Source organism: Chrysemys picta, chromosome 2 (genome assembly GCF_011386835.1).
Source record: "Chrysemys picta bellii isolate R12L10 chromosome 2, ASM1138683v2, whole genome shotgun sequence".
In the NCBI taxonomy this organism is placed as follows: domain Eukaryota; kingdom Metazoa; phylum Chordata; order Testudines; family Emydidae; genus Chrysemys; species Chrysemys picta.
Genome location: NC_088792.1, coordinates 205,967,776 through 205,986,104, shown reverse-complemented (window position 1 = coordinate 205,986,104; position 18,329 = coordinate 205,967,776).

Sequence of the window (18,329 nt, the reverse complement as noted above, 5' to 3'; positions counted from 1 at the left end):
ATGTAAAGAAATAGAAGAAATTGATAAGGAAAGCAAATGGACACAAGAGAAATCTATGGCTAACAGGGGAAAGGCGTTTTTAAGGATATTGGGAACAAAAAGAATCCTGACAATGGTATTGATCCGTTACTAGATGGAGATGGTAGAATTAGCAATAATAATTCAGAAAAGGCAGAGGTGTCCAGTAAATATTTCTGTTCCGCATTTGCGGGGGTGGGGTGTGGGGGGGGAACTATGATGATGTCATATTATAGGATACTCTTTCCATTCTACTAGTATCTCAGGAGGATGTTAAACAGAAGCTACTAAAGTTAGACATTTTTAAAATCAGCAGGTCCAGGTAACTTGCATCCAAGAGGTTTAAAGGAGCTGGCTGAGGAGCTCACTGAACCATTAATGTTGGGGTTCTTTTGTTGGCTTTTTTTCCCCCAAAAAATCTTGGAAAATTGGGGAAGTTCCAGAAGACTGGAAGAGACTTAAAGCTGTGCCAGTATTTAAAAAGAGTAAATGGGACGATCTGTATAATTATAGGCTTGTCAGTCTGACATCGATTCTGGACAAAATAATGGAGCAATCTGATATGGGAGCATTAAAGGAGGGCAATATAATTAATAATTATATTGCCCTCCTTTAATGCTTTATTATTAATTATATTGCCCTCCTTTAATGCTTTATTAACACTAATCAGCCTGGGTTTATGGAAAATAGATCCTGTCTAACTAGGGAGCTTTTATTTTGAAATTACAAATTTGTTTCACCAAAGGTTATAGTGTTGATGTAATAAACTTCTGCGAGTTGTTTGACTTGCTAGTATTTTGGTTTAAAAAAAAAAAAAAAAAACTAGAAAGGTATACAATTAACTAGTGGGAATCATCATTGAATGGGTGTGCTACTAGTATGATTCTGGGGGGATCAAATTTTTGGCCCTATGCTAGTCAGCATTTTTATTAATGACCTGGAAGAAAATTTAAAATTGTGTTTGGCAAAGTTTGCAGATGACACGCAAGCTGGGGGGAGTGATAAATAATGGAGAGGACAGGTCACTGATTCAGAGAAATCTGCACAAGCAGACAATCTACATTTTAACATGGGTAAATGTATACATCTGGAAGAAAGAATGTAGGTCATACTTGCATGATGGGGAAGTCTCTCTTGTGAAGCAATGACTCTGAAAAAGATTTGGAGGTTGTGGTGGATAATGAGATGAGCATGAATTCCTAGTGTGATGCGATGCCCAAAAGAAGGGCTAATGTGATCCTGGATTACTTAAAACAGGAGACTCTTGAGTTTAGAGTAGTGTGGCCATGGCTGGAATACTGTGTCCAGCTCTGGTGTCCAAAATTCAAGAAGGAGGTTGGTAAATTGAAGAAGGTTCAGAAAGGAGCTGGTAGAATGATTAAAATATGCTTTATAATGATTGAGCTCCTCCAGTCTATCTATTTAGCTTATCAAGTCACCCTTTCACCTTCTCTTTGTTGAGTCTATAAGTACCTACATGGGGAACAAATATTTAATAATGGGCTTTTCTAGCAGAGAAAGGTAGAGCATGATCCAATGGCTGGAAGCTGAAGCTAGGCAAATTCAGACTGGAAATAAGGTGTACATTTTTAACAGTGAGAGTAATTAACCTACCAATGGTTGTGGTTGATTCTCCATCATGGACAATTTTAAAATCAAGATTGGATATTTTCCTGAAAGATCTGCTCTAGGAATTATTTTTGCGGTGTTCTATAGCCTGTCTTATAAAGGTCAGACTGAATGATCACAATGATCCCATCTGGCTTTGGAATCCATCAGTTTATGACTCCATGACACAAACGTACTCAAATTTAGTAACAGTCTAAGTTGCCATTTTCTACTTATACCTGTGACCAGATGTACAAGCTCCACATTGAGGAACAAATAGTTATGAAGCAGCTCTGGGCCCAGGAGGCTCTGCCCATTCTCATCTGCTGGGAGTGCTTGCAGTGGAGGTGGAGCTTGAGCTTAAAAGGGCGCAACATAGCTCGGTCAGTGTGAGGGAGTAGACCTGCTCTGGTAGCTCCTGCAGGGATATAGCAGGAGTCCCATGCCTCCCAGAGCTGACCTCAGTAGGAAGCTGCAGGATGCCGCCGGAGAAACAGCACAACACTTGCATTGCAAGTCAATAATCAGCCCCCCTATGGGCCTCTGGAGAGGCAGGGGGGCAGTAGGAAGTGACTGGGAACAGGGTTGGTGATATCCTTGCTCAGGATTCACACCTGAACTGCTAGCCCCAGGGCTCTGGGTGGGAATGTGAGGGCCTGGGCTCCCCTACCACCAACCTGTGGACTTGACTGAAAAGGGGGTATAGTGAGCTAGTGCTCTGACCACTAGGGGATTCCCTCCCTCCTACTGTCAATCACAATGCCCTTCTCTTGGAATCACACATTCTGAGAAACGTGAGTAAAATTCCATCTATTTCATTGCTTTGTTTAAATAGAAGTGACTTGGAGAATCTTGAGGAAATGTTGCTAGGCATTTTTTGTCTTTTAAGACACAGCCTTTGAATCAAGTAACTTTTGTTGTTGTGAATTTTAGTTTACGTGCGAGGTAGATATTCTATCCTCACCTGTCCATATAAGTTACATGTGCTTGTTTGAGCAAAGCAGATGCAATAGAATGGCTGATATATGTAGTTATTGTTCACTCCATTGTATCAGAATAAATAGAGTAATTACTGAGGACTGGATTATACCCGCCTGTATCCACATGTTGCAGAGACCCACCACATACAGATACACCTTCCCCCCTCATCCCCATTGGTCAGCCTGGTGAGCAATTTCATTTTCTATTTCCTTCTGGTTATCATGGTAGTTGGATAAACTGGGGGTTTAGCCATTTGCAACAGTTTTCTGCCAAGTTATCCTTTGCTGCCGTATTTTTAATGAGGTTATACCGGCAGTTTTTGGACTGAAAAGCCGAGCACTCCTAGATTGGCGTAGATTGCGATTAATAATTAAAGTCAAAAATAGAACTGAGGAGGACAGGGGAATATTTAATATTGGGGAAAGTTTAGTTTTTAGTTAACTTTTAATCATAAGATCCTTTATCTGGGAGATGTGAGATATATTCCAAACATAATTATATTTAAACTTTCTTACCAATCTCATTTATTAATTTACAAGTAGCTTTCTAATACTCTCCCAATGATATTAATGAGAATCAAGTCCATTATTTTTAACACTAAAGTCTCTTCATGTCTCTTGCAGTGTAAAGGGGCCTTAGAGTGTAATGAAACAGTTATGTTCATCTCAAGGCTCCCAGAACAATGCCTTAGTGTAAATAAGAATAAGGCCCAATGTTTCTTTTTGAAGGGGAAGGGAAACATTCTTCATATGAGAGTGTCTTTGTCATTAAATAAAACACTTAAAACACAGAGAAATGTATCTGCCACAAACTAGAAGTGTAAATATCATCTGTAAATAGAGCCACCTGTAGACCAGACCATTCGTCTGGTTAGTATCCTGCCACTGGCCAAAACACCTTCAAAGCAATCCTAATATACCCAAGAAAGAAATGGACTAATAGTACTTGTTCTCATTCTAAGAAGTCCCTGCTGGCAACCATCTCCTGAAGTATGAGGGCTGTTATCCCTTTAAATATATCTTAGTTTGGTGTTCATGTAGCACTGGTTTATGTATATACCCACCACTTCTTTAATTCCAATCAACTCTTTAGATTAGATACATTGCTTAATTTACTACTTGTGCATCCCTGTTGATTCCATTGAGATCACATGGTATATTAGTCATCTTGAATACGTGCCTTGGTGTCAACAATGAACTCCCTGGAATAAATTAATCCCTGGCAAACATAATCAACTTTAATGGAGTTATACAAAGGATGAATTTGAACCTTTGTCTCAATGAGCATCTGTTCACGTCAGAGATTTTTTCTTAAAGATGAGACTGGATTTAGCTAGCATCCCTAAATTGGCATGTAATTTGATACCAAGATAGTAAGTTTCTCTGCATACACCAAGATGGGGGAATTGAACATAATTGGATTGGCCTGACTTTTTGGAGATATAAACAAGGTTGGATTTGAATCAGTTAATTCAGTATCCTGAAATTCTCACAAACTGATCAAGTATGTTTCAAAAATTAAACAAATTAGCGTTTTATGTCTGGGGGATAAGGTGGGTGAAGTAATATCTTTTATTGGACCAACTTCTGTTGGTGAGAGAGACAAGTTTTTGAGCTTACACAGAGCTCTTCGGGTTTTATACCTGGCATATTAGCTGGCTTCACTTCATCCTGGGCTGCTATATACATTAATGAGGAAAACATATGAGAAGGAGAATTATGAAGAAAATGAATAGTAATTTGAAATATGTAGGTGGGAGTGGTAGGTTACCTATTATCACAGTTTGTTGAAAGACCAGCCTCTAGCAGTTTAAATTAAGAATATCAACTGGAAAGGGCGAAAAAAAAAATATGGGTTGTGGTCACTGTGCATCATTTACTGGTAGAGTGAACGTTTGTTACATTATGTATCACATCAGCTTACATTGTGATGCACAACATGAAGTGCTGCATCATAAGGGGAAGTCACAGCCAAAATATGAAGAGGAATATGCTTTGGTTTGGGCTGGTTGCCAAGTATTAAGCCATTGGGACTATGGTATTTTAAAATAATGGATAGATTTGAAACTGACAGGGAAATCTCTGCAATATCAAAGAGGCAGCAGGATATGTTCCCATCAGCAGCTGAATTTATCTGAGGTTATTCAGTACATTGGTGACTTTAACCATATTCAGTACAGCATGTGATTGTTTTATGTGTTATCTTTAATTAGCAGCTTTTTCACAGTAAATGGGTTTGGTTTAAGATTCTAAAAGTCCCTCTAAAATTAAAAATGAAAAAACTACATTCTTAATTGGCTAATTTTTAGATTACAAGTAAGCTATTACATGGAACAGAACAAATGTGTGAAGGAAAATGATTAACTGTACACAATGCTTCACACTGCATCACATACGCTACCTTTTTCTATTTTAAATACACACTTGTAGGTTCTTTTGTATGCTTTTTTCCCCCATTTCTTACGGTCAAAGTCATTTGGTATTAATGAAGATAGATTCTAAGCAGCAGCCACCCAGTCAAATAAAGAACATGAGCACAATCACTCAGTTTAGATCCTCATTTTCAAAGGCTAGAATGACTAGATTTTGTGCCACTTAATATAGCAATGGATGTAATCTTGCAGAAGAACTTCACTCTCCAATAGTCTTGTCTTGAATCATCGGTGAAAGGAAATAGGCTTATAGATTGCTGAAATGTCTCAAGCAGCATTTGCCACTTCAAACCCGCAGTGAACTCAGCATAATATAAAGTAGACACACAGTAGCTAAAACTTCTAAAGCTACTCTATACGGACTATCCTAGTACTGCAGAGGAAAACAAATATTCCTCCAAAAAAGACGCTGGGACTGACATAACTGATCTTTCAGACAGTTCTGTTGGATTCTTTGACCGCTCTGTATCTTAAATCTAGTAAGTGGTAATGATAAGAATACATGCAGCTCAATACAGATATTTTGCTTCTTTCATGATATATTACAAAAAATACTGCCGTGAAGCTAAAAGGATTCAGGAATGAAATTCTTTACACAAAAAGAATTTGCTGTGTTCTAAGGAAAGGTTGGCCTGCTTTACTAAACTGTACAAACATTATTTCTCTTTTATTGACACACTTTGCAGATTCAGACCATGAAATGACTTGAGTTTTAATCTACTTTTTATACTGAAGAAAGAGGCCTCTAATTTAATAGCTTCAACACTGGTAAGTAATTCATAAGCACATTTTCCAAATGTTTCTTAAAGTCACAAAGAGGAAAAAGAAAATGGTGGGTTACAAGGAGATGGTTACTATTAAGCAAGTGCAATTATATTTACTTGCTTGGTATTAGATTTTTATTTCATTTGCAGGTATGGCTCGGGAGTCTGACACAGGTACCTTACCAGTGCGCTTGGAATGCAAGTGATATAGTGTTTTTCTTACTAATCTATTTTAACACAGATATTATAGAATCACACGGAAGAAAATTCTAAAGTTATGACTTGATCTCAGTGTTAAAATATTTTCAGAATTATACTACTGTCAGGCTCACACAGCAGTCATTTAACAAACAACAAAAAAGCAGCAGGTGGCACTTGATGGAGCTCGATAGCTTCTAGCATTGATCAGGACATGAAAGAGAATGAGGACAGACACAGGATTGGATTTTAAATGGCAGATGCCATTTTATTAAATTGTAACATTGGAGAGGGGTGCTATTTGCTCATCTCCCCAGATTGGGCATTTAAGTGGCTGATTGTCCAGTGTGGTGTTTTCAGGCATCTATCATATAGCTCGTAACTCAGGATAGACACTCCAAATGCCTAGCCCAAGGATTCAGTTAGCTCTGCTGAATCCTCTCACCTTCCCCACTGTGAAAGGTAAAGAAGGTACCAAAGAGGGATCCTGATTTGCAAGAACCTCAGGTCTCCTTTTTTCCAATTGACATATGGTCCACCAAGAAAAGCCCATGTCTCTCTTATTTTCTGGCTGCTGGTCCTTTGGCCTTTTAGCTGCACTGGATGCTGGCTATAAGTTGCGATAAACAAACAGTTAATACAATTCCTCATATTAAATTCCTAAATCCTATGATTACTTAACCTGTGTCTCCATGATGTTATAAGGAAGGCAAAAAAAAAAAAAAAAACACCACACCCCACTAGCTCCCAGCAATTTGTCCCCAGTGGGAAATGGTGATCTCAACTAAAAATGAGGCAGGAGGCCTAAGAAACCCCAGACCAGGGTTTAAATAAATGTGGGAAGCAAGAATTAATTAGTTTACATCTCTCTAGCTGGCCAATGGGAAGCAGAGCATCCAGGGGAGGAGGGGTCTATCCCTGTATACACTCTCCTTTTCATCCTAAAGCTGTCTGGAACCTTGCAGCTCTAATCAAGTTTCTCATATGATAATTCAGCGTGTGGCACTGGTAACAGGCAATGTAATCTTTAATCTGTAGGTCACTTATTCAAAGCCAAGCCAAGTTGCTATTATTTAATATTAGGGCTCGTCAAAATATTTCAATTCTAAGAACAGGAAAAAAATATGCAAAATATTGCAACCAACTCCATTAAACATTGATGTGGGATCATAAAATTAGCATGACCCATAGAAATGAAAAGAAAGATCTTCCCTGCATGAAGACCTGATGTAACAAAAATCCGGATTATTATTTTTAATGGAATATTGATTTGATAATGGCGGGGGGCGGGAATTAGAGCTAGCGCATGCATGGATGTCAGCACTGGAAAGAAACAAAAGTGAGATCTGAGAGGAAGTGATACTTTGAAAGGGAAGTTACAGGATGAAAATAGGCATGCACTTTCACATGGGATGATGCAGAGAGTAAGGCCATGTCTACACTACCACTTATGTTGGCAAAATTTATGTTGCTCGGGGGTGAGGGGAAAAAACACCACCTGCCTGAGCGACATACGTTTCACTGGCATAAGTGGCAGCATGCACAGCGCTATGTCAACAGGAGAACTCTTCCCCCACCGGCATGGAGCAGCTACACAAGATCTTGCATAGGTACAGCTGTGCTGCTGAAGGTGTGGCATTGGTACCAAGAAGTGTTGTCAGAAGGTGGGGGCAGGACTGTAAACTGGCTGGAGAATGAGTTATCTTTATTACTTGTTTGTACAATGCCTAGCAACAATAGGGCCCTAAACCTTGATTGGGATTTAAGGATCTACCATAACAGAACTAATAATAAATGATAAGAAAAAGCAGAATGACACGGGAGGGAGGAAACTGAGGTTGAGATGTTGATGGTGCAGAGCTGCAAAATTAAGGAAGAGAAGTTTGATTTTTATATGGAGAGCGAGTGTGTGTGAAACGGTGAGGGGAGTTAAAAGTAAAAGGGGTGACAGTTGAAGCAGTGGGAAAGGAGCAATATTTTAGCTGGGCGTGTTGCACAGCTTGACTAGAGGAGAAGCAGAACGTGCGGCAAGAAAAATTCAAAGAGCTGTCTAAGGATCCCTGCTGTTTAGACTTGATACATCATGTGAGTCTCTACTTTCAGTAGCTGGGAAAGGATGCTTTGTTTGCCTCCTAATGTCGGACTTCAATATATGGGATTGCTCAGTACAAAGTTGTGCATGCTGGAAAAAGCCAGGAACTCTTAAAAGTAATGCAATGAGCAACATAGCAGCTAAATAAAATGAATAGTGTGTGTGTGTGTAGGTGCACACATGTATGCAAGCCTTCTACTCCTCCTGGTCCAGTACATTAATTGCATTAAATTAGCATTGTGTCAGGCTGGCCTAGGAAAGAAGAGGGCCTGAGGGCTTAGAGCAGTTCTTCCTAACATAAAAGGCTCCTAGAAAGTAATCTCTGCAAAACACACCTGTTGCAAATGCTGGAGCTTTTCAAAATGCTCAGATAGGAAAGTGGAGAAAGAGCCAAAGAAACAGTGGTAACCACATTTGCTCCGATCCCTCAGACAGACAAACACCTACAGGATCTCTCTCTATCAAGCATTCTTAAAACTACACTACCCACCTGGTGAAGTGAAGAAACAGATTGAGAGAGCCAGAAGGGTACCCAGAAGTCACCTACTACAAGACAGGCCCAACAAAGAAAGTAACAGACCGCCACTAGCCGTCACCTACAGCCCCCAACTAAAACCTCTCCAGCACAACATCAAGGATCTACAACCTATCCTGAAGAACGATCCCTCACTCTCACAGACCTTGGGAGACAGGCCAGTCCTCGCTTACAGATAGCCCCCCAACCTGAAGCAAATACTCACTAGCAACTACACACCACACAACAGAAACACTAACCCAGGAACCAATCCCTGCAACAAAACCTGTTACCAACTCTGTCCATGTAGCTATTCAAGGGACGCCATCATAGGACCTACCCACATCAGCCACACCATCAGGGGCTCGTACACCTGCACATCTACCAATATGATATATGCCATCCTGTGCCAGCAGTGCCCCTCTGCCATGTACATTGGCCAAACCAGACAGTCTCTATGCAAAAGAATAAATGGACACAAATCTGACATCAGGAATCATAACATTCAAAAACCAGTAGGAGAACACTTCAATCTCTCTGGTCACTCAATAACAGACCTAAAAGTGGCAATTCTTCAACAAAAATCCTTCAAAAACAGACTAACATGAAGCTGCAGAACTAGAATTAATTTGCAAGCTGGATACCATCAGATTAGGCCTGAATAAAGACTGGGAGTGGTTGGATCATTACAAAACCTAAAGCTAATTTCCCCAATACTAATCTCTCCCTACTGTTACGGTATATGGGATGAGGAAGATAAGAAATGTAGAATGGAGGAAACTGAAAACAATATATCAAAGTAGTTCTGGATAGAGCCACAGGCAATATGCTACAGAAATTCCATGCTATGAGTTTGGTCCTGACAGGTGCTGAGCACCTTGACTTGATTCAGCAACCCACTTACGCATTTTCTTAGCTTTAAACGTGAGTAGTCCCCATTGACTTCAATAGAACTACTCACATGCTTTAAGTTAAGCACATGATTACGTACTTTGTTGGATCATGCCATATAGTCCACTGCATCTCACAGGACCGAGCTGTATGGGATGGATTAAGGGTTTCTCCATATTGTTCTCTGCCAAACATATACCGATTTTTCTTCAATAAAAATTCCTTCTTATTGTGTAGCTACCCTTCTGAATGTAAAGTAGGGGTGTGGTATCTTTCTGAGCGTGCATGCACAATGAAATAACGGGGAGGTGCGACCTTCCCTGTTTGTCTCAGTGGGATGTTGACATTAAAACTGAATAGCAGCAATTTAAACATCAATATTAACTACAGAGGGTCCTGTGGCACCTTTAAGACTAACAGAAGTATTGGGAGCATAAGCTTTCGTGGGTAAGAACCTCACTTTTTCAGAGGTTCTTACCCACGAAAGCTTATGCTCCCAATACTTCTGTTAGTCTTAAAGGTGCCACAGGACCCTCTGTTGCTTTTTACAGATTCAGACTAACACGGCTACCCCTCGAATATTAACTACGTCACTGCTGAGACAAGGTGGGTGAGGTAATGTTTTTTATTGGACCAACTTCTGTTGGTGAGCAAGATAAGCTTTCCAGCTTACACAGAGTTCTTCTTCAGGTCTGGGAAACATACTCAGAGTGTCACAAGGTGGAACAGATTGTTTAGCATAAGTAGTTAACATGTATTTCAAGGGACATTTTAAGGTGAGGCAGCCCCATTAACACCCCACACATATCTCCACTGGTAGAATAGTCAACACCCTTTACAACACATCTTTCAAGATCCATACACATGCCTAACACAACATGTGATGTACCTCATCCAGAGCATTAAATGACCCAATAACAGTTATGTGGATGAATCCAGACAATCACTAAGCTCTTGAGTGAACTCACACAGGACAATGATGAAGACAAAAACACCATTTCACCTGTGGGTGAACACTTTTCATAAAGCAGTTGCTGTAATTCAGACCTATCAGTTCTCATCCTCAAAGGAAATCTACACAGCTCTTTCAAAAGTTGAGCCTCTGAGCTTAAATCATAACTTTGCTAGACACTAAAAATCAAGGACTGAACAGAGACTCTGCATTTATGGCTTACAACAGCTATCTCCCCCCATCCCAGCTGCCTTCTCCCCCCTTTCATTCCTTCCTACAACTGAAGGGGTGCTCTGTGCAAAACAACTGGATTAATTTAAAACTACATTCTACTGGAATAAGGTGGCAAAATTTTAAAGATGCAAATAATGAATTTTTTTTTCCTTCAAAGATGGGATGAGAGAAAATAAGTCTAGCAGGATTGGGAGGCCGCTGTCGTTCTAGAGATGATTATATTAAAAGAAAAAGAATTAGGCTTAGATGAAGTTCATCAATTTTATTTAAAGCTACTCCACAAAGATACAATTACATTAAACAATTGCTTCCATATGTGCTTTGAGTGATTTTCTTCTAACAAAAAAATCTAAGGATTTTCCATAGAATCTGGGGGAGAATTTGCCCAAAGCTGGCAGAATTGCACCAGATTTCCAGGATCTCTCATTATAGACCAATTTCAATTTAATGGCTTAGCCTTAGAGGCAACATGACAGAAGCAGCCTGTAGGTGGACACTAGGGGCAGATGGTCAACTTGTGGAAATAGAACTAGGATGATTTATACCACCTGAGGATCTATCGGCCATAGATTTTCTGGCTGGAGGTAATGTGTTTAGATTCTGTGGACTGTCAATCCTGATTCAGCAAAGCACTTAAGCAGGAGCTTAAGTACCATTGTGTTGCTGAATAGAGATGGATTTAAGTACATGCTTAAATACTCTGTTGAACTGGATCCATAATGCATAAAGCTGGTTGTCTGGTATAGCAAAAAAGGGAAAAGTCATTTTAATTTTAAGAAAGGAAAAGTTAATAGCACACAATATTGTAATAAGTTATGAGGGAAAAACATCAAATAAAAATTCAGACTCCACTACAATGTACATACAGAGAACCAAAGTTATAAAAATGCACTGAGAACCCTTCTCTATAGTAGGCTGTCCAGAGTGACAAAAATAAGTTTTTTATTTAAAAAAAAAAAACCCGCCCCAAAACACCACCACTACTACAAACTAGATATGATGGTTTATGTCACGGGTGTCATTGCCACACCAAACATACAACATTGATAAAACATCATGAATTCCTCCCTTTTCTTCAGGTTGGACAATTGGTGTAGTAGTATTTGTGCTGATATCAGTGGTGGCATCTTAACTTTCTGTCTAGAGTAAAGATTGCATCATAGTAGCTGTCTAACAAAGGGTTTTAATCTGTAAATGAAATATGCACTAAAGCCCACTACACTGAGGCAACACCTATCTTTGAATTATACTCCAGGTTTCCAGACAAATTTTGTTTGTCCTGCAAATTAAAAACACATATGCTAGTTAAGTAGTTGTTTTTGATTTTACTGGTTGCTTAGGTGCTCGCTGACTGAATATTGATACAAAATTGAAGCACTAAAATAGAGTTGCAGAAAAGTAAGGTCCATCTAGATCAGCATTCAGATTGGGTGTAGTTACTGCAAAGAGTTCATATCCTCTCATGCATGATTGCTTTAATTGCTTTAGCTCCTATGGAGATACAGCACAGTCATACCAAAATATACTTTACATCCAGTCAGTCTTTTGACTTGGGATGCTTCATAAAATAATAGTCATAGAATATCAGGGTTGGAAGGGACCTCAGGAGGTCATCTAGTCCAACCCCCTGCTCAAAGCAGGACCAATTCCCAACTAAATCATCCCAGCCAGGGCTTTGTCAAGCCGGGCCTTAAAAACCTCCAAGGAAGGAGACTCCACCACCTCCCTAGGTAACCCATTCCAGTGCTTCACCACCCTCCTAGTGAAATAGTGTTTCCTAATATCCAACCTGGACCTCCCCCACTGCAACTTGAGACCATTGCTCCTTGTTCTGTCATCTACCACCATTGAGAAAGAGCAGACCTCCATTCTCTTTGGAACCCCCCCTTCAGGTAGTTGAAGGCTGCTATCAAATCCCCCCATTCTTCTCATTAGTCACAGCCTCAGATGACATGACATCAGATCAAATAAACTATACATTTCATAATACTATTTATTACCTGGAATAAGCCCAGTCTCAGGCAGAAATAATATTTCCACCCCTTGCAGCAGGCATTTCAGCAATGTCTAACAGTTTCTCTATCTTCTCTCATTAGAATGTTTAGCTAAAATGTCCCGGGGGAAGTTAAGTCTAGCATAAAGCAATCAATCTGATTTTCAGGACAGTGAAAAGCTGAGGATGGGATACAGTGGGGATGGGTGAAGGAAAGGAGAAAATAGAAAGATTTTGGACTAATATTTAATACCTAATCTAGCCAGTGTGTACCACCCACAAGCTTTTACATTTTGTGCACCCAGTACTGCACTCAGATACAAGGGGACACTTTGTATCCAATGGCAGAATTAGACCCTATTTACAGATAATGTATTCAAATGAGCATTAAATTTAATCTAAGGAAATTGCAATGGTATGTTTTTCAAATGTAGTTTCAAGTCACTCATTTATTGGTTTCTGACTTGTGACTTCTAAAAATGAGCTATGTTTAAAAATAAAACTGCTAAAACTAAATGCTTCACTTGTAAATATTACTGAAACATTACTTGGATTTGTGGACAATGCAAAAGCTTTCTCACTCCCACAAAAAAAAGTTTCTTAAACTTTATTATAATTTGCAGAATAAGTGAAATGTCCCCTATCTAGCCTCTAAAGGAAATTTTAATACTATTTTGTTGTTGTTGTTTTTTTAAATAAAAAACAGGCCCATTTATCCACAGCTGGGTATGAGTAAATCCTACTGCCTACTGTTTCTCTATCACTAGTAAAAGAACAAAAACATTTAACTAGCAGAATTACTGGCTGATTCATTTTTGCATTGCATCTCCTCTTGAAGTCAATGAGGAGCTGTGCTTAAAAATGGATGGCCCTTGTTTTTTCAATGCCTCTTGTAGTCACTGAGGCTCAGATCCCTAAAGGTATTTAGGCTCTTAACTTCCTTGAGGATCTGGCCCTGTGGGCCATTTTCTTCCCTGATGTAAGTCTCATACAACCCTAGTGAAAACAATTTGGTTACACAAAGTATATGTCCGGGCTAACTGCATTCATAGAATTTATAAAAGGTTGGGTCAAGCTTTTCAAAAGTGACTAGTGGTTGTAGGTGCTTCAGTTTTTGGGTGGCCAACTTGAGACACCCTAACAAGGGCTTGATTTTCTGAGGGTGGTTCCTTAGCACTTTCTGAAAACCAGACCCCCTTCGTGGTAAATCTCAAGTGGGGTATCCAAAGCCTCTTGTCACTTTTGAAAATCTTAGCCCGTCTCACTGCAGATTATAAGTAAGTCCTGTTGAAAGCAGCACTCTGGCCCGTATAAAAACAAAAGAATATAGGATGCAAAGGAAGATTAACTAGTGATTGTTCAAAGAAGCAGATGATATACCCTCTTGGTGAAATAGAATTGGAAAAGCACTTTTATTGAATAATTTCAGCAATCTCCATAGCCTTTCCTACTGGTGTTAGTAATGAATACTTAGGATAAGACGTGAGTTAGAAAAGCTTGATATGGAGAAGGGAAGTTGGAAAAATATTTCTAATTCTGCAGCATGTGAAATGGTACATTTGTCATTTTGATATGTTACCAAATTAACATTACCACATGCTATAAACTCCTTTAAATTGGTATGTTATAGAAGAATATGAAATATTTCAGAAGATATAGCCTATGAGGGCTGGAGCTTTCACAGGAGTGAAATTTAACTCAAAAGATATGTGACGGGGGATGGGAGGAAGATAACCCACAATATAATTTAAAATAAGAGCCATTTCAATTTTGTCAACTAGATATTTCAAAATATTCTTTGTACTGAACTCTGACAGGAATTAAAAGAAAGTTGGTGAACTACTAAAATGGGGTAACATCTTCTTCTAAAGTTCAAGCAGCAGTCAGTTCTGAAATAAAATTAATATACTGAAATTTTCTTGATGAAAAGGATTGAGTTTTTTTAAGACTGTCTAGAACATTTTGCTATGGCTACATTTTTCAACCGTTTTATAAATGTAGTAATAAATGTTATTTCTTCTCAGAGAAATAAAACACTGCATGATCTCCAGTCTCACTTTCTACTAAGCTAAATAAAAAAAAAAAAATCACATTGCACAAGCTGTGCGTGTCACATTAGCCCTATTTTTATAGAAGCTGAACATTTTCCAAAGCCTGTTTTATTAGTCTGTCAGCCCCAAAGACTAAGCAAAGACTCTTATAAGTGGCAAATAAAACAATTTAGGGATTTAATGGGCTGTCACTTTAGAAGAAAAATTATTTAAATTCAGGGAGCTATTGAGTCTCGCTGTGACCATTCTGCTTTCAACAATCCTCATTACCATAACCTGCTGCACCTTGGTTAAACTACTTTACCAAGTATGTGGACATGGCTGAAGTGATAATTTAATGTGGCAAGATTCAGGGCTGTATAAGTAAAATTCATTAAAAAGCCATGTTAAGATGGACAGAAGTAATTTAGTTTCGTCCTTCTCAGTTCTATTTCACTGTTTATCTGAACTACTGCAGTAGTTCAATTTGCACAGAGAATTTACATTTCTCCCAATAAAGAGAAAAAAATGGCATGAAATTCAGTATGGAATTTGACTTCCTCACCTGTAAAGGAAATGGGCATTTGTTCCCTACTTAAAATGCATGCTGGCAATGTTAGACATACTTCTATATTATTGTTGTGAGTACTCCATGGAAAGTGGTGAGGGAAATTTCAGCATTTGCTTTTTCTCTTCTGAAATCAAATGAGATGTGTGAAGTTTGGCAAGAGAATGTTAAAGCTTCATTGAAAATTCAATCTACTTTTAGAAATGTGCTACCTACATTAAATAATTTCTAATTCACATCTAACCTAACAAATTCTGCTTGCTGAGATAAATACCTGTATTGGATGGGAAAGGTATTGGCTGAGGTAATTTACTATCACTAATATTAAAAATCTTTTATACATCATTTGCATGGTGCTTTTCAAACACAAGATTAAATGACATTACTGCAGTTTAACATTGCAGTTACAGACCATTATAAACACATTCTCCATTTGGAAGGATAGGTGTTTGGCAAAAATAAAATTTGTGGTGAAGCTTTAATTCAACTATTTTAGCTCACGTTAAAAGCAGCATGCCTTTTCTACAATTGACTTTTCAAACACCCTAATTAAAATGTGTTAGCAAATATGCTCCAACACCACATCTTTTATATACCCCTAAGGGATAGTCTACACTATCCGCCCGGATCGGCGGGTAGAAATCAATCTCTCAGGGATCAATTTATCGCGTCTCATCTAGACATATAAATTGATCCCCGAATCGACGCGCTTACTCCCACCTCGTCAGGAGGAGTAAGCGCCGTCGATGGGGGAGCCGCGGCGGTCAATTTGCCGCCGTCCTGACAGCAGGGTAAGTCGAATAGGATATGCCGAATTCAGCTACGCTATTTGCGTAGCTGAATTTTCGTATCTTAAATTGACCCCCCCCCTTAGTGTAGACCTAGCACTAGTCTAGACAAGCCTAAGGTGCATCCAATAGACACATCAGGCCAGGCCCAAGGAAAGCCTCTCTAAGGCCCTCTAGGACTTCCAGTTGTTTGAAGAGGAAAAATAGAAAGGAGTCGGAGAATAATTTAAACCTCCAACTGCCAGAAACTGGGATTAGACAAAGATGACAGGGGACGGATCACTCGAAATTGCCCTGTTCTGTTGATTCTCTCTGAAGCAGCAGCCAGTGCCCGATGTCAGAGACAGGCTACTGGGCTAGATGGGCCATTGGTCTGCACCCATATGGCTGGTCTTATGACACTCCTTTGTGCTCCCCACCATGCATCCAGCCAACTCTGCTGCCTGGTACATAGGAAAGGCAGGTCATGGCTCTGTCCACTCACCATCAGTGATTTGGGGAGGAAGCAGCAGCTCAGGTATAGCCCTTCAGCTCCCCTAAATACCTAGAGCTGCAGTATGGGATGCCCTAATGCAATCTTACTCCTTCCTACATGGGTGGTAATGTAAAATCTGGCCTGAGGTAACTTTTGAAGAATGTTTCATAATCCTCACTTTCCTCAATTTTGTTATGAATGGGGTAATAGGGCTCCAGACCAGGAAAAGAAACATTGGAGCACTTACAACATCCAATACTCTGAAACTGCCTTTGAGTAGCTCTTTTGTTTCTTTCTGAAAGATCCTGCAGAATTAAGAATTTAAGAACATAAGAATGGCCATCCTGGGTCAGACTAATGGTACATCTAGCCCAGAGCCTTGTCTTCTCACAGTGGCCAATGCCAGATACTTCAGAGGGAATTAACAGAACAGGGAAATTATTGAGTGATCCATCCCCTGTCATCCAAGCCCAGCTTCTGGCAGTCAAAGGTCTAGGGACACCCAGAGCATGGGGTTGTTTCCCTGACCATCTCAGCTAATAGCCAATGAGGGATATATCCTCCATGAACTTCACTCTTTTTTTGAACCCAGTTATACTTTTGGTCTTCACGGTATCCCCAGCAACAAGTTCCACAGGTTGACTGCACAGTGTGAAGAAGTACTTCCTTTTGTCTGTTTCAAATGTGCGGCCTATTAATTTCATTGGGTGACCCTGGTTCTTGTTTTATGTGAAGGGGTAAATAATATTTCCTTATTCACTTTCTCCACACCAGTTATGATTGATAGACCTCTATCATATGTCCACTTAGTCAGCTAGTCAAGTATCAGGGGGTAGCCGTGTTAGTCTGTATCTACAAAAACAACAAGGAGTCTGGTGGCACCTTAAAGACTAACAGATTTATTTGGGCATAAGCTTTCGTGAGTAAAAACCTCACTAAGTGAGGTTTTTACTCACGAAAGCTTATGCCCAAATAAATCTGTTAGTCTTTAAGGTGCCACCAGACTCCTTGTTGTTTTAGTCAGCTAGGTTAATAGTGGGGGAAGAACAAATCATCCGAAAATGTGACTGTGGCACAGTTCATCCAGTTGGTAAGTATTGACTAAGGGCCAGATTTACAAAGTTATTTAGGCAGCTAAAGAAAATCTGCTCCTAAGGAATTCAGTATCAGGGCATTGGCAACTACAGCTCCTCTCAATGGGCATTTGAATTGCCAAGGAATTTTGGATCTGGCCTCAAAGTTTATACTGGGCTTTAAAATTTGGTTTGCAAACCATATACAATAAACGGGAAGAAGTTAGCATTGTAAGGGATTCAGTGGAATGTCTTGAAGGTGTAAATTAAAAGGTTAGAGCACATCTCACTTGTAAAAGTTATTCACATTCAATAGGAAAAAAAAAACAGCCTCTTGATGTTGTACCGACTTTCTGATTTCCAGCTCAGTAATTGAAAGGAGCTATTTTTAAAATTGATGTTTGTTAATCCCAGATGTTGTTACTTGGCATTTCAATCCAGGCTGAACTCTTGTAGGTTTGCTCATAAAAAACCCAAAGAAAGCTGCAGTTTTAAACAGAAAATCCTGTGAATATTTATCTAATAAATTTAAGCTGTAATGAATTTAAGAAGCTTAGAAAAATGCCACCAAAAGTCCACCAAGTTTCTAGCAGTGCAACTAATGTGATATGAAAAAAGGAAATGAATTTATTTAGGAAGGAAGGGCTTATGGTTGAAATTATGCATGCTCTTACAGATGTCCCATTGAAACAGAATGAGAGAGAACCCAGACACTTAAG